General features: G+C 38.8%; 1 protein-coding gene across 9 annotated transcripts in view; it reads right to left on the reverse strand.

Moving 5' to 3' along the window:
- LOC101411159 (rhox homeobox family member 2) overlaps nt 1–25,225 on the reverse strand; it is a 104,402-nt gene extending 79,177 nt beyond the window's left edge. For 2 of the 9 annotated variants that reach the window (XR_011648022.1, XM_071213385.1), the window contains exons 1-4: nt 24,864–25,194; nt 23,680–23,768; nt 22,101–22,181; nt 14,321–15,179 (exon numbers count right to left, since the gene is read on the reverse strand). The gene's annotated coding sequence lies outside the window, so the exon portion shown is untranslated. Of the gene's footprint in view, nt 1–3,755; nt 3,898–14,320; nt 15,180–22,100; nt 22,182–23,679; nt 23,769–24,863 lie in introns of all 9 variants that reach the window. The other 7 variants (XR_011648023.1, XM_071213384.1, XR_011648025.1 and 4 more) reach the window with 7 other exon arrangements.
- Between the last annotated feature and the right edge of the window lie 1,082 nt (nt 25,226–26,307).

The following is a 26,307-nucleotide window of genomic DNA, read 5'->3' on the forward strand; positions in this document are numbered from 1 at the left end:
CCCATTTAAAAAATGGTCAAGAGATTTGAACAGATGCTTCTCCAAAGAAGAAAAACAACTGGCTAAAAGGCACATGACAAGGTACTCAAAATCACTAGCTATTAGGGAAATGCAAATCAAAACTAAATGAGATACTCCCATTGGACTGGAGACTATTAAAAAAACAGAAGACTACAAGTGTTGGAGAGGAGCTGGAGGAATGGGAACCCTCATCCACTGCTGGTGGGAATGCAGAAGGATCCAGCCATTCTGGAGGACAGTTTGGCAGTTCCTCAAAAAACTAGCTATAGGTCACCCGGACCGCGACCCGGGCGGGCATGGCCCGGCACGTGTTCCTAACGGGGCCGCCAGGGCAGCACCTCCTGCTGGAAAACGCGAATACCGAGTTGGGCAGTATGTGGTGGATCTGCCTGCCTTTGAGCAGTTGGCGCTTCCTGTCTTGAGGAATGCAGATTCCAGCAGTGGCCCAGGGCAGAGAGTGTGTGTCATTGATGAAATTGGGAAAATGGAGCTCTTCAGTCAGAATTTCATCCAAGCTGTTCATCAGACACTGTCCACCCCAGGAATCATAATCCTTGGTACAATACCAGTCCCTAAAGGAAAGCCACTGGCGCTAGTGGAAGAAATAAGAAACAGAAACGACGTGAAGGTGTTTAATGTTACCAAGGAAAACCGAAACAACCTCCTGCAAGATATTGTGATGTGGGTGCAGAGTGGGAGGAAGTGAAGATGATCTGTGTTCCTGCTTTTCATGGGTGTGAAGAAATGTGCACAGTTCAAGCGGGGCCTGATGGGGCCCTGCCTGTCAAGGTTTTATGCCTTCAGGTTTATGCTCACCAAGTTCTTGAAGCCTTGTGGGCTTTTCCAAGAAAGCGTGACAGCTGTTTTCCATAAAGTGTTTAAAAGATTAAATTAGCCATAATGCTGGGTTGACTATACAAGATTAACAATCCATTATGGTTTATTTATGCTTAAAGATTTCTGTTTATTTCCTCTTGCAGTCGTGTGCATGATTTGGGTTAATTATGAAATGAGAAATGGTTTTGAGAGCATTAGATGGAATTTACCCCCACTGAAGTTTATAAACGTGTTCAAGGGATGGAGGGAAAAAGAGCTCACTACTTAATTTTTCATGGCATGAAAATTATATTCCTATCCAGGTGCAGCTTCAGTCCCAGGCAATTTAAAGTGGTAAAGTTATTTGATTTTTAAAAATTATTATTCCTAAAGAAAACCATTGAAGGCTCTCCCCTCGTCTCTTATTGTATATTTGTTCACTTATTGCTTAATAAATATAAATATAAATATAAAAAAAAAAAAAAAAACTAGCTATAGATTTGCCATATGACCCAGCAATTTCACTGCTGGGTATATACCCAGAAGAACTGAAAACAAGGACACTAACCAATATAAGCTCACCAATGTTCATAGCGGCATTATTTCCTATTGCCAAAAGTTGGAATCAACCCAAATGCCCATCAACAGGTGTATGGATAAACAAATGGTATATATATACAATGGAATACTACTCAGCTGTAAGAAGGAATACAGTACTAACACATGGGATAACATGGATGAACCTTAAGAACCTTATGTTGAGTGAAGCAAGCCAGGCATTGAAGGACAAATACTACATGATCTCTCCGACATGAAATAAGCAAATCAAGATGTCTCAGAGAGTTAGAGACTGGATTATGGGCTTACAGGAAATCGGGGCGGGGGGGAGAAAGGTTGTGAGCTGACTCCTACATGGGTGAAATCCATGATAAAATGGAGATAAGTAGTTATGCAGAGAAGGGATAAGATGGGGGCATAGGGATACTATTGGGTGGGGCTTTGCAGGCTTGAAGGGGTCAAGGGTTGGAAGGATGGGACATACGGCCAGAGGAATTGGGGTGAGCAGATGAACATGGGAGATTGTCAAATATTTGGTTGAAACCATAATGTTGAGAAAACTCTTTAGAAAATATAATAAGGAAGGGTTATTTGTTTAAGGTGATTAACGGGAGGCATCTGGCATAGGGGCAGGCTTCTAGGGAGTATGTGAGTGCTCATCTTGTCATAGTGTGTTATATCATTGGGTGGAGAACCTTACAATGAGTGGGAAGGTGTCCACACATCCTGCGGAGCCTAATGTTCTCAGACAGAGGGAAGGGTGTCTCAAGAGAGCACTGGTGGGGAAGTGGACTTGGCCCAATGGATAGGGCATCCATCTACCACATGGGAGGTCCACGGTTCTAACCCCAGGCCTCCTTGACCTGTGTGCCCACACGCAGTGCTGATGCACACAAGGAGTGCCCTGCCATGCAGGGGTGTCCCCCACGTAGGGGAGCCCCACGTGCAAGGAGTGCACCCTGTAAGGGAGAGCCACCCAGCACGAAAGAAAGTGCAGCCTGCCCAGGAATGGTGCTGCACACACGGAGAGCTGACACAGCAAGATGACGCAACAAAAAGAGACAGATTCCCATGCTGCTGACAACAGAAGTGGACAAAGAAGAACACACAGCAAATGGACACAGATAACAGACAACCGAGGTGTGGGGGGTGGAGGGGAAGGGGAGAGAAATAAATAAAGTCTTTAAAAAAAAAAGAGAGAGTACTGGTGGCTCCCAGTGGGAGAGGACAGTCTACTGAGTCAAGCCGTCATCACTGTTCCAAGTATCTATGAATCTGGTCCTTCAAGCAGTGAAGCTTTGTTGTCACTGTGGGCCCTGAGGGGAGGGGGAAAGAATGGAATAAATGAAAGCAGGGGTAACTAGGGGGCAATAGAAGTGTTCCACAAGATTGTGCAATGAAGGATATAGGACATGTTATATTTCACCAAAAATTTATAAAAATATATAGTTTAAAATGTAAACCATAATGTAACTAAAAATTCAGAAAAGTGTACAGTCTAAAATATAAACCATAATGTAAACCAAAATGGAACCATGGTTGATAGGTATGTTTCAATATCTGTACATCAGCTGTAGCAAATATAGCATAAACATGTAAAAAGACCACTGCTGGGGAAGGCGGAAAAGGGTTTGATATTGGATATATGGGAGTCCCCTATATTGTATATGTGGCTTTAATGTTATCTAATACTTTTTTGAAGACAAAATTATAAATTAAAATAAAAGGATGCAGACACAGGAAGGAATGAAAGAGACTGTCTTGCCACTGTACATACGGTGCAACAACTATTACAGTGATGAAAGGCAAAACGTCAAAAACAAAGTTTTATGATATTTTTCATTTTTAAATGCCCCAATTTATTTTTTACTTTATTTTAGTTTCTCTAAATTAGTATCTATTCTATTTCTAATCCTTATACCTATCATTACTATTTCATTTTCCTACTAATTGAATTTGGCAATATATTAGGCTTCATTTTTTAAGAAGTTTTGGACCACAGAGGATTTCAACTATGGCAGGGGAGGAACACTGGTATGGGGTGTTATTGATGGGGGGCACATGGTTGGTAAGGAGTTCTCCAGGGCATGTATATTGGGTATATAAAAATGTTCATATATTCGTTGGGTTTTTCATAGTAGGTAGAGTTACAAATGACAATGGAGCAAGTGCTGAGTTCCTAGCCAGGCGAACTCTGTCACATTCCCCAATGGAACAGCAACAATCCCCCAAGTGCAAGGGCAAAGACCAGTGAAGAAGGATGGTGCAATGATGAGCCCTTCATACTGATGACTATGCTTATGAGCCTGTGTGCCTGAAATTTCAACTAGGCCTAGAGCTTCAGGGTGTGTAAGAGTTACCTTCTGAGAGCCTCCATGTTGCTCAAATGCAGCCACTCTCTAAGCCAAACTCAGCAGGTAAATGCATTACCTTCTCCCCAGCATGGTAGATGACTCCCAGGGATGAGCCTCCCTGGCACCAAGGATTACTACCAATCACCACCTGGTAATGCAATTAGAAAAAGACCTTGAATAAAAGGGGGAACTGATAAAGACAAATGAGTTTATATGGCTAAGAGACTTCAAAATGAGTTAAGAGGTCATAAGAGGGGTCACACTTACATACGTCTCAGCAGGATCCCAGAGACAGCTAAAGTAGATACAACCCAAGGAACTGGTGCTCCTGAGGGCTACGGAGACATGCAGGTTCTATGGTCATGGCAAATGACTCTCGAGTTCATTGTCTTGCTAGTGGGCCCTACTTTGGAATTTGTGCTCCTGGGTGTGATAAGAGTTGGACTCAGATGTGACCTTTCTACACATGCCTTTTCTGTCACTTTTACTGAACCTGTGGTTAGAGCTGAAGTTGGTGTATACTCAGGAGACTTGAAACTCTGGACTGGCCATGTGCCAGCTGGGCCCTAAAACTCAGTAGAGTTGCAACATCTACTCTCTGGTTTGTTGGACTTACCCAGGTCAGCTAACAGGGAGGTAAAGATGGTTAGCCACCACCAGGGAATGAAGAGTGCCTACAACTGCAAGCAGGAGAATTGCATCCATCAGCCATGTGGGATCTAAGCCTCCTCTCGATTTAGAGGTGGAGTGGACATCACCATCCCTGGGTCCATAGGATGGAGGAATAAAATAAGGATTAGAGTGGACTTACTGGTATTCTACTATAGAACTACTGTGACTCTAGCAATGGAAGAAATTATATCATTGATGTGGAGACAGTGGCTATAGTAGTTGATGAGGGCAAGGAGAGGGAAGAAGAGGTGTGATGTGGGAGCATTTTTGGAACTTGGAGTTGTCTTAAATGATATTACAGGGACAGATGCTGGACATTATATATCCTGCCAAAACCCACTGAATGGACTGGGGAAGAGTGTAAACTATAATGTAAACCATAATCCATGCAGTGCAGCAGTGCTCCAAAATGTATTCATGAAATGCAATGAATGTGCCACAGTGATGAAAGAGGTTGTTGATGTGGGAGGATTGGGGGGTGGGGTATATGGGAACCTCTTATATTTTTTAATGTAACATATTTGTGTGATCTATGTATCCTAAAAAAAAGACAATTAAATAAATAAATAAAATCTAAAAAAAAAATGGAATTGGTCCTCAAAACCCTCCCAACAGGGGAATGGATATGGCTCAAGCAGTTGAATACCTGCTTCCACATAGGAGGACCTGGGTTCAGTTCCCAGTGCCTTCTAAACAACAACAAAAATAAACTACAACAAAACAAATGAAAAAGCCAGCTTGGGGATGCCAGTGTGGCTCAGTGGTTGTGTGCTAGCTTCCCACATACAAGGTCCTTGGTTCAATCCCTGGCCCCAGTATCTAAAAACAGAAAAACAAAAAAACTCCAACAAAGAAAGCCCAGGACCAGATGGCTTCACGGGTGAGTTCTACCAAATACAGCAAGAAGAATTAATATCAATCCTGCTCAAACTCTTCTAAAAAAATTGAAGAGGAGTAAATACTTCCTAACTCATTCTATGAAGCCCAAACATGCTAATACCAAAACTAGATAAAGACACCACAGTAAAATAAAATTACAAGCCAATAACTCTTATAAATATAGATGCAAAAATCCCCAACGCAATACTTGTGAATGGAATCCAACAGCACATAAAAGAACTACACACCATGGTGTGTTTTTATCCCGTGTATGCAAGGGTGGTTCAACACAAGAAAATAGAAACATCATGAAAAAGAAAAATTAAATTGGAAGACTTACACTTCCTGACTTTAAAGCATATTACAAACAAAAAAAGAACAAAAGATTAAAAAAAGAAATGTAGAAAAAAAAAGAAAAAAATAAAGCGTATTACAAAGCTACAGTGGTCAAAACAGTATGGTATCCACACAAGGATAAATATATTGACCAATGTACTTAAATTGAGGGTTCAGAAACAGACCCTCACATCTATGGCTAATTGATTTTTCAAGGTTGCCAAGACCACTCAATTGGGAATGAATAGTCTCTTCAACAAATGGTAATGGGAGAACTGGAGATCCATAAGCAAAAGAATGAAAGAGATGGGGAAAGGATGTGGCTCAAGAAGTTGAGCACCTGCCTCCCACATGGGGGCTCCCAGGTTCAGTTCACATTGCCTCCTAAAAAAGATAAACCAAACAATAAGAGGACAATAAGCAGACCCTGAGCAAAAACAATAAGCAGACAACGAGCAAGACAATGAGCAAATAATGAACAGACAATATAGCAAAAACAAAAAAACAAACAAGGAGTGGATGCGACTCAAGCAGCTGAGCACCCAACTCCAACATGGGAGGTCCCAGGTTTGGTTCCCAATGCCTCCTAAAGAAAAAAGAAAAAAACAGACAACGAGCAGACAATGAGCAAAAAAACTGAGTAGGCAATGAGAAAAACAGTGAGCAGACAATGAGCACAAATGAGAAAAAAAACAAGCAAGCAGATGAGGGCACCATCTCAGAGCAGAGGGGGAAGTACATGATTACTCCTAAATAAAATGAGAATGGGGAAAAATGTACAAAAACCAATAGAAAAAAACAAAAAAAAGTAAAATAAATAAAGGAATGAAAAGAGGACATCTGTCTCACACCATATACAAAAATTGATGCAGAATAGATCAAAGACCTAAATATAAGAGCTGGAACTATAAAACTCCTAGAAGAAAATGTAGGGAAGAATCTTCAGGATCTTGTGGTTGGCAATGCTTTCTTAGACTTTAGACCCAAAGCACAAGCAATGAAAGAAGAAAGATAAATAGGACCTCCTCAAAATTAAAAACTTGTGTACATCAAAAGATCTTGTCAAGAAATTGAAGAAAAACCTACTTAATGGGAGAAAATATCTGGAAACCACATGTTGGATAAGTGTTTAACATCCATAATATTTAAGGAAATCCCACAACTCAACACCAAAGACAAATAACCCAAATAAAAACTGGGCGAAAGACTTGAATACACATTTCTCCAAAGAGGAAAAACAAATGGCTAAAAAACACATGAAAAAAAATGCTTAATATCACTAGCTATTAAGGAAACACAAATCAAAACCACAATGAGAGGTACATTTGAGACTTCTGGGAAGATGAAGGACTAGAAAGACATGGAATTCTCTTCTCTCCCAGAAAAATAGCTAGAGGACAGGCAGAAGTGTCCTGGAAAAAAATCTTCTAGGGTTTAAGACAACAAGAGAAGGCTGAGCATAGCCTAGAAGAGAGAGGGGCAAAGCAAAGAATCACAAAGGCAAAACTGAGTAAAAAGCCACAGCTGCAAACACCAGCATTTTCCCCCACCCTATAGACACTTTTGAATTCTCATGACTTGGAGCCAGCAGCTACAGACAAAGGGGGCACCAGGGAGCTACCTCCCCAGGAAAAGGGAGAAAGAGGGGCACAGCCTAAGGCTGACTCAGATTTTAACCTATGGATTTGGTCTGCTGTGTCCGACAGGCCCTTCCAGGTCAGATGGGGCTGCACCATTGTTTCCCTTAGTAGCCAGTAAGGGAATAAAGAGATCCAACCCCCACAATCTCCCTCTTTATTGCTCAGACTGGTTGCTGAGGATGCAGGAGATAGTGGAATTATTTGCTACCTGGGTAAAGGGAGAGAGCTACCAGCAAAGGTTGGAGAACTGCCTCCGAGAAAGTTTAAATTACAAGGCTCTTAGCCTCCAAGCAGGAACCTGTCACACTAGTCTGGTTGGTATTGTAGCAAACACACTCCAACCAGGCATAGAACTGAGAGGGCTACCAAAGAGAGCTATCTGTTGGCAGACCAAGGAAGTGCATGTGAGGAAATTTAAAAGTAAATAAGAGAAGCTTTCACAGGCCTAACAGCCTGCCTCCCCAAGACCCTAGGAAGAAAGTCTGCAACAAATTACTGGGTCCAGAACCCAGATTTGAGCAACTAACAAGGACAATCCTAAACAAAGATCAGGTTGAAGCAAGAACCAAAGAACAGCAGTAATATACAACCTCCTGCCATGAAAACCTTATAATAAAAGAGAAATTGAGCATCTGAGTAAACTCAGCACCCTAATCAGATTCCTAGACAGCAGCAAAAAATTACAAGCCATACCAAGAAAATGGAAGAAATGGTCCAAGAAAAGAAATACATCAAAGCACCAGAAGAGAGGCAGCGGACTTGGCCCAGTGGTTAGGACGTCCGTCTACCACATGGGAGGTCTGCGGTTGAAACCCCGGGCCTCCTTGACCCATGTGGAGCTGGCCCATGCACAGTGCTGATGCGCGCAAGGAGTGCCGTGCCATGCAGGGGTGTCCCCCACGTAGGGGAGCCCCACGCACAAAGAGTGCGCCCCGTAAGGAGAACTGCCCAGGGCAAAAGAAAGTGCAGCCTGCCCAGGAATGGTGCTGCCCACACGGAGAGCTGACACAACAAGATGACGCAACAAAAAGAAACACAGATTCCCATGCCGCTGACAATAACAGGAGAGGACAAAGAAGAAGACGCAGCAAATAAACACAGTGAACAGACAACCAAGGTGGTGGGGGAAGGGGAGAGAAATAAAATAAATAAATAAATAAATAAATCTTTAAAAAAAAAGCCCCAGAAGAGATGCAGGATTTGAAACAACTAATAAATGAGATGCACACAAATTTCGAAAATCAAATTGATGAGTTGAAAGACAATATGGCTAAAGAGATAAAGGACATCAAGAAGGCACTAAGCAAGCACAAAGAAGAATTTGAAAACCTGAATAGAAGAGTAACAGAGGGGAGCAGATGTAGCTCAAGTGGTTCAGCATCTGCTTCCCACATGGGAAGTCCTGGGTTCAATTTCCAGTGCCTCCTAAAGAAGATGAGCAAGAGAGTGCCGTGAGAGGCTGCCACAGCGAGCTGATGCAACAAGATGATGCACTGAGATAATGCAATGAGGAAACACAATGAGGAAAACACAATGAGAGACACAAGAATCAGGGAGCAGAACTGGCTCAAGTGATTGGACACCAACCTCCCACATGGGAGGCCCTGAGTTAGGTTTCCGGTGCCTCCTAAAAAAAAAAGATGACGACGACGAACAGACATAGAGAACAGAGAGCAAGAGCAAACAATGGGGGAGGGGGGAGATAAATAAATAAATCTTTATAAAAGAAAAAACAAAAAAACAAGCAATAAGCTAAAACCAACTCAGGGGAGCTGATGTGGCTCAGTGGTTGAGTGCTGGCTTCCCACATATGAGGTTCCAGGTTCATTCCCTGGCCCCAGTGCCTCAAAAAATAAATAAATAAAAAGAAAGAAATGTAACACAGTTCATGGGAATGAAAGGCAAGATAGGTGATAATGAGAACACATTAGAGGCATACAATAGCAGACTCAAAATGACAGAAGAAAGAATAAGTGATACAAAAGACAGAACAGCTGAAATTGAAGAAAGAAAAGAACAAAGGAAAAAAAGAACGGAGAAAATTGAGCAGAGGCTCACGGAGTGGAATGAAAACATGAAATGCAACAGCAGATATGTCATGAGCATTCCAGAAGGAAAAAAGAAGGAAAAAGGGAAAAGAATAGTATTTGAGGAAATAACAGCTGAAAATTTCCCAGCTCTCAGGAAAGAAATTAAATTACTTGTCCAGAAGTACAGCGTACCCCATCAGAATAAATCAGAATAGACCTACTCCAAAGCACATACTACACATAATGTCAAACATCACAGATAAAGAGAAAATTCTGAGAGTAGCAAGGGAGAAGTAAACCATCACATACAAGGGAAACCCAGTAAGATTTATTACAGATTTCTCATCAGAAACCCTGGAGGCAAGAAGACAGAGGTATGACACAATTAGGATATTGAAAGAGAAAAACTTTTGGTTGAGAAATCGTTACCTAGCAACATTGTTCTTCAAATATGAAGGTGAATTTAAAATATTCACAAACAAACAGAAACTAAGAGAGTTCTTTAAAAGAATCTACCCTTGCAGGAACTATTAAAGGGTTACAGCCTGAAAGAAACAGACAGGAGGGAGAGGTTTGGAGGAAAGTATAGAAGAAAGAATAACAGAAAGGATAACGAAAAGAATAAAAAGACAGGTAAAAATAAGATATGACATATGAAAACCAAATAAAATGGTGGAAGCAAATACTGCATTTTACAGTAAGATCATTGACTGTGAATGGATTAAACTCCCCAATCAAAAGACATAGGCTCACAGAATGGATAAAAAAAAAAGAGCCATGCATATGCTGCCTACAAGAGACTCACCTTAGACTCAGGGTTACAAACCAGCTGAAAATGAAAGGTTTGAAAAAGATACACCACACAAACAGTAAATAAAAAAGAGTAGGGGTAGCTATACTAATATTAGACAAAAGAGACTTTAATAATAAAAGTTATTACAGAGATACAGAAGGCTGTTATATATTAGTAAAAGGGACAATTGCCCAGGAAGAAATAACAGTAATAAATATCGATGCACCTAACCAGGGTATGCCAATACATGAGGCAAACTCTGGGAAAACTGAAAGAAGAAAGAGATCTCTCTACAATAATAGTTGGAGCCTATTAGAGAACAACTAGACAGAAGATCAACAAAAAAACTATGTTTCTATTCAACTGTGTTTTCTTTTTATTTTTAATTACTGCACTATTGTTTATATTTTCAATTATTAAATGTACAAAAATAAAAAAACAAAGAAACAGAGAACTCGAACAATATGATAAATGAGTTAGACCTAACAGACATATAGCGAACATTGCATCCAAACTCACCAGGTTATACATTCTTCTCAAGTGCCCATGTATCTTTCTCTAGGATAGACCACATGTTAGCTCATAATGCAGCTCTCAATAATATAAAATGAAATTAAACAAAGCACCTTCTCAGATCATAATGGAATGAAACTGGAAAACAATAATAGGAAAGAGGTCAATGGGTCAAAGAAGAAACTGCAAGTGAAATTAGTAAATATAGTGAGACGAATGAAAACAAGAATACAACACATCAAAACGTATGGGATACAGTGAAGGCAATCTTTAGTGGGAAATTTAGAGTCCTAAATGCTTATATTAAAAAAGAGGAAAGGGAGTGGATATAGCCCAAGTGGCTGAGCACCTGCTTCCCATTTACAAGGGCAAGGTCCTGGGTTCAATCAGGAGGAGGAGGAAAGGAAAGGAGGGGGAGGAAGGAAAGGAGGGGGAGGAGGAGGGGGAGGAGGAGGGGAGGAGGAGGAGGAGGAGGAACAGGAGGAAGAGGAAGAAGAGGAGAATGAAGAAGAGAAAGAGGAAAGAGAAGAAGAGGAAGAAAAGGAGAAGAGGAAAAGGAAGAAGAATAAGAAGAAAGAACTGAAATCTAAATTCTAACTGTACAACTGGAGAAAACTAGAAAAAGAATAGCTAACCACTCCCAAAGTGAGCAGAAGGAAAGAAATAATAAAGATTAGAACAGAAATAAATGAAATTGAAATCAAAAATAAAAAACAATACAGAAAATCAACAAAACCAAAAGCTGTTTTTTGGGGAAGATCAATAAAATTGACAAACTCCTACTTAGACTAACAAAGAAAAAAAGGAAGTCGAAGCAAATTAATAAAACCAGAATGAAAGGGGTGAAGTTACAACTGACCCCACAAAAATAAAAAGGATCAAAAAAGGATATTATGAGAATATCACACAAAAAAAGAACACACAGCGAATGGACACAGAGAGCAGACAACCCGGGGGGGGGGGGGGCGGGGAAGGGGAGAGATATAAATAAAAAATAAATCTTAAAAAAAAATACAATGAGATATCATTTCATACCTATCAGAACAGCCACTATTAAAAGACAGAGAACTACAATTGTTGGAGAGGATGTGGAGAGTTAGGAATACTTATTCACTGTTGGTAGGAATATAGAATGGTACAGCCACTGTGGAAGTCTGTTTGGCAGTTCCTAAATGAACTGAATATAGATTTCCCATGTGACCCCACAATAACACTACTGGGTATATACCCAGAAGAACTGAGAGCAGTGACACAAACAGAAATCTGCCCACCAATGTTCATATCGGAATTATTCATGATTGCCAAAAGTTAGAAACAACCCAGGTGTCCATCAACTGACGAATGGATAAACTCTGGTGTATACACACAATGGAATATTATGCAGCTGTAAGAAGAAATGAAGTCATAAAGCATATGATAACATGGATGAACCTGGAGGACATTATTTTGAGTGAAGCAAGTCAGACAGAAAAGGACAAATACTGTATGACTGTGCTATTATAAACTAAATATATTGTGTACTCATGGGTTTAATAACTTGAATATGAGTCACCAGAAAATAGAATGATGTTAGAGAATGGAAAGCTGAGGGTTAACTTGTGCAGAATTAGTTAAAAGGATGCGTATTAATCTTTGGAAATGAATAGAAAAGGTGAAAGCCCAACATAATTATTGTAACTAGCAGTACTATTACATGGGTATGAAAATCGTTTAAAGGGAAAGACTAATGTCATGTATATTACCAAATGGAAAGCTAAAAAATATAACATCGAACTGTGTAGAATAGTAAAACCGCATGTGAAATATGTATATGGGTAAAATTGCATACATAAAACCATTTTTCTTTGAAGCTGAAGAAATGTTTATTAATACTACAAGATGTTAGCATCAGACTATTAAAAAAACGTTATGCTAAGTGAAAGAAACTGGACACAAAGTACTACATGTTGTATGAGTCCATTTATATAAAATGTAAACATAAATAATTTTATAGAGATGAAATTAGATTAGTGGTTATGTCAGTTAAGCTAAATGGTGTAGAGATTTTCTTTTGGGGGTAATGAAATTTTTCTAAAATTTTTTATGGTGATGAATGCACAACATTGTGATTAAACTAAAAGCCATTGATTATACACTTTGGATAGATCATACGGTATGTGAATATATCTCAATCAAACTGCTTAATAAAAACTGTGCAATAGCCAGAAATAGCAACTATGTACAGCAGGGGAAGTATAGAGAGACTGAGAGGTGAAGAATTTTGTTTGTCTGTTTTTTTGTTTATTAGTATTATTAAAATAATGAAAATGCTCTAATAATGATTGAAGTGATGAATGCACAACTATGTGATTATACCAAATACCACTGATTGTACACTTTGGATGAATTGTATGCTTTATTAATATGTATCAATAAAATTGATTTGTTTTTTTTTAAAAAACAAGTACACTTGAGGGGTTATGAGTTGTCTATGAGAATTTAAAAGTTTTTATATTTACAATTTGGTGACAATCTTTTAAAAAGGGAGCTTATAAAACTTATCCAGATCCATCTAACTTAATGACATTTAATTTCAGTGCATTAATTTTTACTAGAATATATCTTAAATTGCAGCTCTTGAATTTAAAAGTTTTAAGCAACCTTGATAGGAACCTTTAAAGGTTACATAAATTCTGAAGTATAAATCTAAAACTAATTTCATATGTTGTGATTACCATGTCCACTCTATCCCATACTAGCCTAGTTTTTAATAATCGGCTTCTAACGTTAATCTATGATTGTTGTCTGGAAAGAGATTTTCTTTTAATAATGGTTAACTATTAAATTGTTTTCAAATTGGAAAAAAGAAAAACCACAATGAGATATCATTTCCCACCTACTAGAAATGATTACTATTAAAAAAAAACCAGAAAACTACAGGTGTTGTAGAGGATGTGAAGAAATAGGAACACTCATTCATTGCTGGTGGAAATGTAAAATGGTACAGCCACAGTGGAAGACAACTGACAGTTCCTCAGAATGCTAAGTATAACATTGCCATACAACTCAGCAATTCTAATACTAGGTATATACTAAGAGTTGAAAGCAAGGACTCGAACAGATATTTGCATACCAGTATTCATAGTGGTATTATTCACAATTTCCAAAAGATGGAAGCAACCCAAGTATCCATCAACTGATGAATAGATAATCAAAATGTACTATATACCTACAATGGAATATTATCCAGTCATGAAAATGAATGAAGTTGCAAGCAGATGTGGCTCCATCGATTGGGTTCGCATCCCAGGGCCTCCTTGTGAAGGAAAGCTGGCCCGCGCCGGCAGAAAGCTGACAGCTCGTGCCGGCAGAGAGCTGATGGCCCACACCCGTGGAGAGCTGGCACAGCAAGATGACACAACAAAGGGAGACAACAGACACAGAAGAACGTGCGGCGAATGGACACAGAAAGCAGACAGCTAGCAGGCAGCAAGGGGGGGGAGGGAATAAATAAATAAAATAAATCTTTAAAAAAAAAAGGAATGAAATTCTGATGTATGAAACAACATGTATTAATCTTGAGGACTGTCTTAGTTTGCCAAAGGCTGCCGATACAAAGTACCGGAAATGAGTTGGCTTTTATAATGGGAATTTTATTTGGGGTAAAATCTTACAGTTCTGAGGCCATGAAATGTCCAAATCCAGGCATCATCAGAGATGCTTTCTTACCAAATTCAGCTACTGGTAATCCTGGTGTACAGCCACATGACGACGATGGCTGCCGATCTCTGCTGAGGTCTCTGCCTTCCATTCCAGAAGCTACCATCTCCTGGAGCTCAGCTGTGGGCAACCAAGCTTGTTTCCTTCTGGGCCTCCTCTCTCAGTCTCTTGGAACTTCTCTGCCTTTCTGCAGTTGTAGGCGAAAGTCCTCTCTCACATAGCCAGATCAAATATGGAAGAACTCCCTTTTCCTGTGTGTGTCTCAGTGTTTCCGTTTATATCAGATCCAGCAAGAGGGCAGAGACTCAACCTGAGTCATGTCTCACTTTTAGTCAAACCCACAGGAATGGATTAATTTTAAAACATAACCTTTTGGGATTCAAAAAAGAACTTCAAAACTGCCAGAAGGACATTATGCTGAGTGAAATAAGCCAGACACAAAAGGACAAACAGAGTATGATCTCACTGATAAGAGCTATTTATAATAAGCAAACTCACAGAGTTAGAAGCTAGAATATAGGTTATCAGGGGATAGATAGATTAGGGTTAGAGAATGCATCAACAATGCAAGGTGTTGGTGGTAGGGTGGTATATGGGAATTCTGTTTTATGCATGATTCTTCTGTAAACCCACAACTATTCTTAAAAAAAATTTTTTTTTTAAATTATTGGGGGCAGTGGCAATTGCCCAGGAGTTGAAAATTGTTCAAGCTGGGTGCTGGGTACACGAGAGAGTACTACCCTATTCTCTGTACTTTTATATGCATTTGATCTTTTCCATAGTCAAAGTTAAAGAAAAAAACCTAACAGTCTACATTTCTTCTGTTCCTTTTTCTTGGCTTTCTTTGCTCTTCTTTTTGTTTCTTTACCTGAAAGTCAAACACATAATTGAAAAAAAAGTTTTTAAATCCAAATACCCCAATATCTTTGAGTAGATAAATATCCTTTTGCTGTCCCATTTGTTGTTACAGAGAAGTTAATTCATTCAAGCATTTATTACTATTTGTCAGCAACCATGCTAGATACTGGGGACATAGAAATTAAAGTCACACTAGGTATTACAGGTTATAGGAGGTCATTACTAATTTATTGGTTGAAACATTAGTATTATAGGTAAGTAGGAAAATGTCCTTTCATTTACAGATACATACAAAAAAATCTATGGTTAAAATGTCATATTGGTCATTACTTTACAGCAAAAAACCCATATTTGAAACAAATATGTCAAAATGCTAACAACTGGTAAATCTAGGTGATAAGTAAATGGTAATAATTATACTATTCTCTTTACTTTTCTGAATGTTTGACAAATTTCCTAATTAAAAAAAAACTCTTTGTTTTTTGTTGAGGAAGGGGAATTCTTCCCAAGAACTCAACTTAATGAAGACAGATGAGTAAAGTGATAAGAATGTACTTTACTGTGTTAATTAACTAGCAATAATGAATATGAAGCACTTGGCATTGGGCCTGGCACAAAGTCAGTGAGTGCTCAAAAAATCTTGAGTATTATGATTATTTCTAAAAACCTTTTCCTAAAATAAATCTTAAGAAGTAAAACTAAGTTTGAAACAAGGCTTACGAACAATGTTGGCTTTCTTACTACTAGAGTCTATTTCAGAACCAGAGTCACTGTCATAATCATCAGAATACTTCTTGTGTTTTCTTTTGGATGACTTTTTTCTTTCCCCTTTTCTTGGACCTTTTTTTTTGGTGTGTATGAAAGACTTCTTTTTTTTCTTCTACATAAAATGCTAAAAAAAAGTAATGTCTAAAGAAGTATCTGAGAAGAAGCAAATAAATACAATGAGAAATGAAAGGGTGGAAGTTACAACGGACTCCACAGAAATAAAAAGGATAATAAGGGAACCATATGCCAAGAAACTAGACAACCTAGATGAAATGGACAAATTCCAAGAAATGCAAAAACAACCTACACTGACGTTACAAGAAATACAAGAACTTAATAAACCAATCACATTTGAAGAGACTGAATCTGTCATAAAAAATCTCCCAGCAAAGAAAAGTCCAGGACCAGATGGCTTCACAGGTGAATTCTACCAAGCATTTTGAAAAGAAGTAATACCAATCCTGTTTAAAATCTTCCAAAAAATTGAACAGGAGGGAAAATTACCCAAAACATTTTATGAAGCCAACAGCATCCTAATACCAAAGCCAGATAAAGATATTACAAGAAAAGAAAATTACAGACCAATCTCTCTAATAACATACATGCAAAAATTCTCAACAAAATAATCGCATATAGAATCCAACAGCATATCAAAAGACTTATACGTCACAACCAGGTGGGATTTATTCCTGGTACGCAAGGCTGGTTCAACATAAGAAAATCAATCAATGAAATACACTACATTAATAAATTGAAGGAAAAAAAAACACATGATCATTTCAATTGATGCAGAAAATCAATTTGACAAAATCGAGCATACTTTTTTGATAAAAACACTTTGAAAGATAGGAATAGAAGGAAAATTCCTCAATATAATAAAAGGCAAATATGAAAAACCCACAGCCAACATTGTACTCAATGGGGAAAGGTTGAAAGCTTTCCCTCTATGATAAGGAACAAGACAATGATGCCCACTGTCACCACTGTTATTCAATATTGTATTAGATGTTCTAGCTAGGGCAATTAGACAAGAAAAAAAAATTAAAGACATCCAAATAGGAAAAGAGGAAGTAAACCTCTCACTGTTTGCAGATGACATGATACTATATTTAGAAAATTCTGAAGTATCCATGACAAAGCTACCTGAACTAATAAATAAGTTCAGCAAAGTGACAGGATACAAGATCAACATGCAAAAATCAGTAATATTTTTGTACACCAGTACTGAACAATCTGAGGAGGAAATCAGGGGGGAAATTCCATTTACAATGGCAACAAAAAGACTCAAATACCTAAGAATTAATTTAACCAAAGAAGTACAGGACCTATACGCAGAAAACTACAAAACAATGCTAAAAGTTTCAAAAAAGAACTAAACAAATGGAAAGATATTCCGTGTTCATGGATTAGAAGAATAAATATCGTGAAGATGTCAATCTTACCCAAACTGATAGACAGTTTCAATGCAATACCAATCAAAATTCCAACAGCCTACTTTACAGAGGTAGAAAAGGCAATTACCAAATTCATTTGGAAGGGAAAGTGCACCCGAATAGCCTAAAGCATTCTAAAAGAGAAGAGCGACATGGGAGGAATTTCACTGCCTGACCTTGAAACATATTACAAAGCTACAGTGGTCAAAACAGCATGGTACTGGCATAAAGATAGACACATCAAACAGTGGAAAAGAATTGAGAATCAAGAAATAAACCCTCACCTGTACAGTCAACTGGTTTTTGACAAATCTATCAAGTGCATGGTATTGGGAGAAAACAGTCTCTTCAACAAATGGTGCTGGGAGAACTGGGTTTCTCTAACCAAAATAAAATGAAAGAGGACCGCTACCTCACTCCTTAAACAAGAATCAACTAAAAAATGGATCAAAGACCTAAATATAACAGCCAGGACCATAAAATTACTAGAAGAAAATGTAGGGAAACATCTTCGAGACCTTGCAGTAGGTGGTGGTTTCTTTGACTTTACATCCAAAGCATGCATAACAAAAGTAAAAAGAGATAAATGGGATCTCCTCAAAATTAAACACTTTTGCACCTCCCAGAACTTTGACAAAAGGGTGAAAAGGCAGCCAACTCAATGGGAGAATATATTCGGAAATCCCACGTCTGATAAGGGTTTAATATTCAGGATATATAAAAAAGATTTACAACTCAACAATAAAAAGTCAAACGACCACATTAAAAAAATGGGCAAAAGACTTGAATAGACATTTGTCCAAAGAAGAAATACAAATGGCAAAAAAAACACATGAAAAAATGGTCAACCTCACTAATAATTAGGGAAATGCAAATCAAAGCTACAATGAGATATCATTTCACATCTATCAGAATGGCCACTATTAAAAAGATGGAGAACTACAAGTGCTGAAGAGGATGTGGAGAGTTAGGAACACTTATTCACTATTGGTGGGAATACAGAATGGTACAGCCACTGTGGAAGTCTGTTTAGTAGTTCCTAAAGAAGTTGAATATAGACTTGCCACGTGACCCTGCAATACCACTACTGGGTATATACCCAGAAGAACTGAGAGCAGTGACATGAACAGACATCTGCCCACTGATGTTCATAGCGGCATTATTCACAATTGCCAAAAGTTGATGCCAGGTGTCCATCAACTGATGAATGGATAAACAAACTGTGGTATATTCACATGATGGAATATTATGCAGCTGTAAGAAGAAATGAAGTCATAAAGCATATGACAACATGGATGAACCTGGAGGACATTATGTTGAACGAAGCTAGTCAGACATAAAAGGACAAATACTGTATGACTGTGTTACTATGAACAAAATATATTGTGTAGCATATTGAATGATTAAAAAAAAATTTATGTGTATCCAGTACTTATAATTGAGAAATGTACTTTTATTCAGTTGTGTTTTCTTTTTCTAATCATTGCTTATTTTCAATTATTAAATGTACAAAATAAAGTTAAAAAAATAAAAAGGATGTATCTCTGAATATAAGTTTTATTGTATTTAAATATTAAAAATTGGACACAACCAATCCAATGTCCACAGAGAAAATGTGGAATGGGTGTGGGAACGGTAGCCATGGGGGCTGCTGGGTGTGGGGAACGGGAGGAAGAGATGAGATGTGGAGGCATTTTCGGGACGTGGAGTTGTCCTGGATAGTGCTTCATGGACAATTACGGGACACTGTAGATCCCCCCAGGGCCCACTGGATGGAACGTGAGAGAGTCTGGGCTATGATGTGGACCATTGACTATGGGGTGCAGTGATGCTCAGAGATGAACTTACCAGGTGCAATGGATGTATCACGATGATGGGAGAGAGTGCTGCTGTGGGGGGAGTGGGGGGCGGGGGCGGTGGGGTTGAATGGGACCTCATATATTTTTTTTAATGTAATTAAAAATAATAATAATAAATATTAAAAAAAAAAAGAAAAAAAAAAGAAAAAAAAAGACAGACATAAAAGAAAGATATTGTATGATCTCACTGATATGAAATAATTATAACGAGAAAATACATTGACTCAGAAACTAGAATTTAGTTTATCAGGGCCTCAGATGGAGTTATGTAATGGGGATAAATGCTTAAATTGTAATTAGTTTCTATTTTGGTTGATTATGTTTTGGTAATACATGGTGGTGATGGCAGGACAACATTGTGAATGCAATTAACAGACTGAATTGCTACTAGAATAATTTTTCATGTAAAATATATGACTGTACAACACAGTGACTTTTATTGTACACAATGGACAATAGTAAAATTCTCAAATTGCTTATTCATCATTTGTCACAAATGTACCTCACTATGCATGTTGCTGATAATAGGTGGTATATTGGATATCTGTATTTTATGCATGATTTTTCTGTATACTTACAAATTCTCCAATTAAAAAAAAAGGAAAAGTTTAAAAAAAATAAATAAATATTAAAAAGGAATGGATGATGGGCAACTTGACTAAAAACAAAGTCCAATGTTCTACTATTTATAAACTTATTTAACTTCCCAATAAAAATGCTCTATATTCTGAAGAACAAGCTGGAAGTAGTGCACTGCTTAGGCTCTTCATCCTCTACTGGTGTATGTTCATCAGAATTAAATTTAAAGAAAATGGTTGTAAGAATTAGAAAAATGGTGAAACATGGACAACAGAATATAAAAATATGGACTTAAAATTTTTCAGGAAGGAGACTGATTATGCCAGAACCATTTAAGTAAGCACTGGAATACCTCTGTAAGAGTACAGTCTGAGGGACTACAAAAGCTCATAATAGGGGAAGCGGACTTGGCCCAGTGGTTAGGGCATTCGTCTACCACATGGGAGGTCTGCGGTTTAAACCCCGGGCCTCCTTGACCTGTGTGGAGCTGGCCCATGCTCAGTGCTGATGCGTGCAAGGAGTGCCATGCCACGCAGGGGTGTCCCCGTGCAGGGGAGCCCCACGCGCAAGGAGTACGCCCCGTAAGGAGAGCCGCCCAGCACAAAAGAAAGTTCAGCCTGCCCAGGAATGGCGCCGCACACACGGAGAGCTGATGCAACAAGATGATGCAACAAAAAGAAACACAGATTCCCATGCTGCTGACAACAACAGAAGCGGACAAAGAAGAACACGCAGCAAAAAGACACAGAGAACATACAACTGGTGGAGGGGGGAAGGGGAGAGAAATAAATAAATGTTTTTTTTAAAAAAGCTCATAATAATGTAATTGTCACTTACTTTTGCATAGTACATTACAGTTTACAAAATACAATATTCGTACTGAAAACAACATGGAGGAATTATATTTTCAGAAGAATCCACAAGACAAAAAGTAGAAAAACAGGAAGCATATGGAAAGGTGGAAGAAATGACGTAAGAAGATTGAGGGGAGACTTTATAATTTTATACTAAGAATGTAAAGGACACATGGTAGAGCGGCAAGTGTTCTGTCTCCCTAGAGCAAGAAGAACTTAAATAAAATTCATTATGTTGCAGAGAATTCTGAAAATGTGTATTATTAAAATTCTATAAGAGTTAAAAAGGGAGTTTCTATATCATATAACTGCTTCCTCAGAATTCATCTGGAATAATTAGGGTATTACGTAGAAAATTATTTTTAGGTTTCCATCTAGCTCTAATTCTATGAATTCAGATTCTTTTCATTTTTCCAAATATGTCTATAAGAACAAGTTTCAAGTAATAATGCTTTATCACCCTGTCACAAATTAGTTTACCTGTCAAGCACACTGTCTCAACTAAATCTGAAGTAGACCCAGAAATAGAAGAGACAAAAGAAATTTTTGAATAATACCAAAAAGAAAAGATATAAGAAAAAAACATTGGGAAGCAGATTTGGCTCAAATGATAGAGCATATGCCTACCATATGGGAGGTCCAGGGTTCAAACCCAGGGTCTCCTGACCTGTGTGGTAAGCTGGCCCACATGCAGTGCTGATGCATGCAAGGAGTGCCCTGACACATAGGGGTGTCCCCCATATAGGGGAGCCCCACATGCAAGGAGTGCGCTCCGTAAGGAGAGCCGCCTAGCACAAAAAAGGTGCAGCCTGCCCAGGAGTGGTGCCACACACACAGAGAGCTGATGCAGCAAGATGACACAAGAAAAAAAAGAGACAGGTACCTGGTACCGCTGACAAGAATGTGAGTAGACACAGAAGAACGCACAGTGAATGGACAGAGAGAGCAGACAATGGGCGGGGGGGGGGAGAGAAATAAATAAAAAATAAATCTTTAAAAAAAATTAAACCTTCAGATAGTATTGGCTATAGGAAAATTAAACACACAAAATAGCACTATATGTTCGTTTTTAAACATCCCTTTGTAATATTAATATCTGACAGGCAATCTGCTATTATGTTAGGTAAGAAAAAAATTCAAAACAATAAAATGTATCATTTGGTTTAACATTGAACCCTTCTATGAATAGGAAACTAACACCCCATGAATCACAATTTAAAGAGTACAATTAGCATGCCAAAACCCAGTAGCCACATGTCTTAAGTCTTAGGTCTGTTCCATGTTTTTCAATTTTAAGGTGTGGAATAGCATATAAGAAAATAAAGGGGGAAAATGTGAGATGTACTTAAAATTCTTCATTTAGTTAACAACAAAAAAGAAGACATACTCCAGATTTAAACAAGTGTTATAAGGTATTAAAATACTTTTAACCACTTACTCTAGTTCAGGATTCTTTGAAGAAAATCCCCATACATCAGGAGTTTCCAATTCTCCAATTGGCTCCATCTCAATTAATCTCCTAGAAGATATAGGCATGACAATTATAAGTCAATAGGTATATAAGGTTTTCTAAATATACAATCAAATTCAACAGGAGTCAGTTATAGTTACAGTCCTATTTTCACAATTTATTTTAAACTTTAACATATTTAAGATTTGGTGAAACTGTAAACTCAGCATTCAGGATTTGATGTTCTGATAGTACTATCAAATGATGTAGCCAACAGACAGCCTGAGCAAAGGAGCCCAAAATGCAATCTGGGAGGGTGTCAAATGCATACTTTCTGCTGCCTGCATGACATAGCTCCTAACGGATCATCTCATCTTCTGCAATGCATCAGCAACTAGTTTACATTTGGAAATAACCTCATTTGTTTATAAATTTATAAAAGGAAAATGAAGTCTGTTTCAACTTGGTTAAAACTTCAGTTTTCAGAAACTCCACAATTAACAAGGACAATAAAAAATGAAGCATTAGAAAAAGTAGAAAATAAAGGGAGCTTTGAAAATGAAAGAAACGTTCGATGTGACAAAAGTTACATTCATTGAAATTTAGTTTGTTCCCTCTCTGTTTTCCTTTTAGCTCCTTTTTTGGAAAAGCAGTATATTACCGATGTGCTCTTTGGAGGACACTAAGATTTTTTTTGCTTTGTTTTATCGTAATGTTTGTGGTTTCTTCTATGTTAATTTTTCCTGTTATTTGTAAACTGAAAAATAAAACCACTGAGGGGCACAATTCCCCAAATTCTAGCTGCTTGTCTCTAGTTCTATATATTTTTTTAATCCTTAAAAAATAAATACATAGGAGAAGGTGTAGTTCATTGGTTTGAGTGCCTGCTTCCCATGTACAAGGTCCTGGGTTCAATCCCCAGTACCTCCTAAAAACATACATAATAAATAAATAAATAAACATACACACAAACTGGTTTGATTGTTTGAATAAATTATGTTGTACTTCTTTAGTCAGGGGAAAGTTATATAATAATAATGCAGAGTAGTAGTCAGAGGATCTCCTGCTTCAAAAAGCAGACGATCTTAAAAGGACATATACATGTAACCGTACTTGGCGTATATGAGTACAGAGGGAAGAACGCCTACCAGTCTAAAGAGCATGCAGTCCTGACCTCATCCCTGCTGCTACCTGGCTTTAGCTCTTCTCTTAAGGTAAATTATTTATCTTCTACATGCACCAATGCAAATTTCATCCAAGCTGTTCTTATATCCTTTGGTTAGAATTCTATGATAAGAAGCTGTTTACTGTTTATTGACACAGATTAGGGGGACCTTCCTGAAAAAATTAACTTGGAGAGGTATGTCTCCATCCTAACTCAGGACTGTGTCTACTGTTTCTGCTCCAGGCATGAAATACTAATAGCTAATCACATATGGAGTGTTTATTATGTTCCAGGCCCTAAATCATTACAACAACCCTAAAAGGGTTGGTACTCTTTTTATCCCCTTTTCATAGGTGAAGTAATAAAGCTCAGAGAGGCTAAGTAACTTTCCCAAGATCATACCTCTATTAAGTGGCAAAGCAGGGCTTCAAACTCATGCAGGTCTGAATCTGGTAGCTGTTCTCTTCATCACTCTGCTTTATTACCTCCCACTGCCAGAAGAAAAAAATCATGAGGACATTGTCTCAACTGTTAGAACTTCAACCTGTCCCTCAATGCCTGTAACATTTTAAAATTTTCTCATTTAACACATGGTGCATATAAAGCACTGAGTACAGTGCCTGACACACTCAATAAACATTAGGGATTAGTAATACTTACACAGCAATAATTATAACTCTTTTCATTTTCCTTCTTAAACCATCTATCTTCCCACTCCAATATTCAATCCCATTAGAGGATTTCACCCTTTCCTCATTCTTCAAGGTCAAGACTGAAACAGCCTAACAGGACCTTTCTCAAGGTAGCCTTACCTACGGCTTAGCAGATCACTTTTCCTACATTCATCCAGTCATCTTGTCTCAGAGGAAGACTCTCTTGCTCTTCAATTTAAACCATTAATCTCAATCCTTCCCAACTCTTACAAAGAATTCCCACTTACACATCCTGTTATAACCTCAAAGCTAACATGTCTGTTCATTCATTCAACAAGCAACGATTGAGCAACTACTAAATGTCAAACACTGAGAATGAAGTGAAGAACAAAATAGTTCCTCCTTTCCACGAGCTACTGGGGAATAAAAACATGCTCATTGGGAAGCGTATGTAGTACAAGTGGTTGACCGCCTGCTTCCCATGCATGAGGTCCCAGGTTCTATTTCCTAGTACCTCAGAAAAAAACAAACAAACAAAAAACAAAAACCACCATGCTCGCGAATAAGGACAAAAGGCAAATCAATACTTTAATACGGTAACTCTGTGGCTCTTGGTCCGTGCGACCCGTGACCGGAGGCGGATGAGGATGGAGGGAGCACAGGGCAGAAACTGTAGGGCCAAAAAGGGCGAATAAGGGGTTGCTGGGGGTTCTTGAAGAAAGGTATGGTGACAATGGGAGCAAGACAGACAGAGGGAGCGAAATGCTAACAGTCAGAAGCGAAATGAAAGATGAAGCAGGCTCCGAAGGCAGGTGGAATCGTGAAAGTGAAGGTGCGGTCATCTCGCTCACTTCTGCAGCAGGCTCTCCTCCCTCTCCTTGTCCAGGAGACTAGGCCATGGCTTGTCGCTCCCGTAGGGGCGCGAGTACTCGCCTTAACAGGTGGACGGAGGAGAAGCAAAGGGGGTGCCCAGGGGCCCAGAAGGGCGCTCTCGAGAGCGAGACAGCGAGCCGTTGCGGTTGGCATGGTTTCGGGAGTCTTGACTGAGACACCCCAGCTGATGCCCGACCCCGCGCGAGCCAAACACCGAAGCCCTCGCTGCCACTAGGTCCTTGAAGCCGTGGGAGAAGAGGGCACTCTCGCGAGCCGGGGAAGATCTCGATCGCCTGGGCCACCAGAATCCGCCGCCTCGCCACCGCGCAAAGCCTGGGACACCTTGGGAACCGTTCCGGATGTGTCGGCAAAACAAACCTACCGAGCTTCCAGCCGACGTGACGTGACATGTGTATCTGTGTAAATACTCCGGCGGGGCAACCGGTTCTCTCCATCCTTCCGGTTCCGCGTGAGGCTTCCCAAATCTAGGCTGGACTAGGGACCACGTCTTTTCTCAGCCTGGAACTTGAAATAACTGAAGGGAAGAACGGCGGGCCACAGGATGCGTCTCACAGAGCAATGTATCAATAATATAGCCACGTTTGATTGTGTTTCGGATACTTTCTGTGCATGTGTGTGTATTTGTATAGCAAATCGAAGTACATGTTTGTTTTTTCCCGAGACTATCCTGAATTAAATGAAAAATCTGAATGGGACAGGAAGAAAAGGGACAAAGTATTCAAATTATTTCCTACGCAAATGACGATATGTTTACTTTAATGTTGTCAGATGACCAAGTAAAAATACAGTAGGTCCATTTAAATTTTGTTGTTGTTGTTCATGACAGCTTTATGCATAATAGCCAAACACTGGAAACAGCCCAGAAGTCACTCAACGGGGTTATGGTCAAACAAATGGTACAGTCACACCATGGAATCCCACACAAATATTTAAAATGTACTGGGTTTTTTTTTCACTTTTTAAAAATTCTTTATTTTCTTTTAAATGTTACATTCAGAAAATATGAGGTCCCCATATAACCCCCACCCCACCCACCCCACCCCTCCCACATCAACCCCCACTCCTCCCACATCAACCATTTAAATTTGAATTTCAGACAAACAATGAGTAAGTGCTTTAGTATATGTACATCCCATAAAATAGTAATGCACTATTGAATAACTCCTTTCTTTAAAGATAAGATGATGGCCACTGTTGCACTTCCTTCCTCCTTTCCCACCACCTTCAAAGTGAGCTCCTTATATGGCTTTTCCTGGCTGTTTCAGAAGGGGTGGGGGGCAGCACCTGCAATCTGGAATTAGCACTCACAGTTAGTACATGTTCGTGTCCTGATGGACATAATCTCATGGAACACCAGCATCAGACAAGGCCACTCAGACAGTGACGAAGTGAGGCATAACGAGACCAATTCATAAATTAGTGTAAGCACAGACAAAAACGAAATCGTTATACCACCCAGAAAACACCAAGCACCCCTCTTTTG

The sequence above is a fragment of the Dasypus novemcinctus genome, chromosome X, assembly GCF_030445035.2.
Source record: "Dasypus novemcinctus isolate mDasNov1 chromosome X, mDasNov1.1.hap2, whole genome shotgun sequence".
Classification (NCBI taxonomy): Eukaryota; Metazoa; Chordata; class Mammalia; order Cingulata; family Dasypodidae; genus Dasypus; species Dasypus novemcinctus.